Raw genomic sequence first — 1,395 nt, 5'->3', positions numbered from 1 at the left:
TATATATGCAGTGTGTGTGTGTGATACTTGTTTATTGTCAACATTTTATTCTTAAAGATTTGCTTGTCTACAAATTTTTCTTGTCAGAAGTTTTTTTGTTTTTATTTAATTAGAATTAGAAATAAGTAAAATGAGAGGTTCTGTGTAGCAATACATTTATTAATCCAAGTTGTACTTTCTAAAATTATGCATGCATTTCCATGTGTTTGTTTTTTATTATCTTGTCATTTATTTGCTTTATTTTTGTTCCACTTACAAACCTGCATATGTATTGTTAGATTTTTTTTAAATAAAAACTAAATGTATGAACTTTGGGTTATTTCTGTTGTAGTGTTTTTAATGAATAAACACCTGAATGTCATTTGATGTGTTGTTAAAGCGAACATTTAAACTGAAAATGCAAATGGATAAAAAAGTGATAGGTGACGTGTCTTTGATGGACTTGTGACTGGACGACTTGCTGTAACTGATAGAACCATGGGTTCTGCTCTCTATCAGAAACACTTGAAGAAGAAGGTCCGGCCATCAGTTCTGGTTCTGCTGCAGGATGATGATCCAAAGCACAGCATCTAAACTTCTCCACAGCTACATGAAAAAAAAAAAACTCCATTCCAGTGATCTGAAATGATTAGCTGTGTTGGTGCCAAGTGTAGCACAACCACTTCTTTGATATAGGAGGAAAATTCCTTTTCATAATAGGTCAAGAGGGTTTGGATAGCTTTTTCCCCCTTATAATAAATAAAAATATCACTTAAAAACTGCACTAACTCTTTTAAATGTTTGTGTTGTCTGCCGTCTGTCAGCTGTTGTTACATCCTGAGTTTAACAGAAAATAATCAGTTGTCTTTGTGGAAATATGACCCCAATTCTACTGAAGTTGGTACGTTGTGTAAAACAAATAAAAACAGAATACAATGATTTGCAAATTCTTTCACACATATTCAATCAAATACACTATAAACACAAGGTATTTAATATTCAAATGGATAAATTTGAAAGCTACATTGAGATTTTGGAGCAACATCCAAGCCACGTCTTTTTCAGCGACGTCCTGCTTATTTCAGCAAGACAACGCCAAGACACATTCTGCACGTGTTACCACGTGGCTTCATTGGAAATGAATGTAGGTTCTAGACTGAACTGTCTGCAGTCCAAACCTGTCTCCCACTGAAAATGTGTGACACATTATGAAGCACAAAATACGACAACAGACACCCCAAACTGTTGAGCAACTGAAGTTGTTCATCAAACAAGAGTAGGAAAGAATTCCACCTGCAAACCTTCAACAACTCCTCAGTTCACAGAGTTGTTAAAAGGAAAACTGATGGAACAGAGGTAAACATGTCCCTGTTCCAGCTTTTTGGAACATGTTGCAGGCATCAAAATGTGTGAATA

This window comes from Austrofundulus limnaeus, unplaced genomic scaffold (assembly GCF_001266775.1).
Source record: "Austrofundulus limnaeus strain Quisiro unplaced genomic scaffold, Austrofundulus_limnaeus-1.0 Scaffold28, whole genome shotgun sequence".
Lineage (NCBI taxonomy): Eukaryota > Metazoa > Chordata > Actinopteri > Cyprinodontiformes > Rivulidae > Austrofundulus > Austrofundulus limnaeus.
This window is presented reverse-complemented; position numbering follows the sequence as displayed.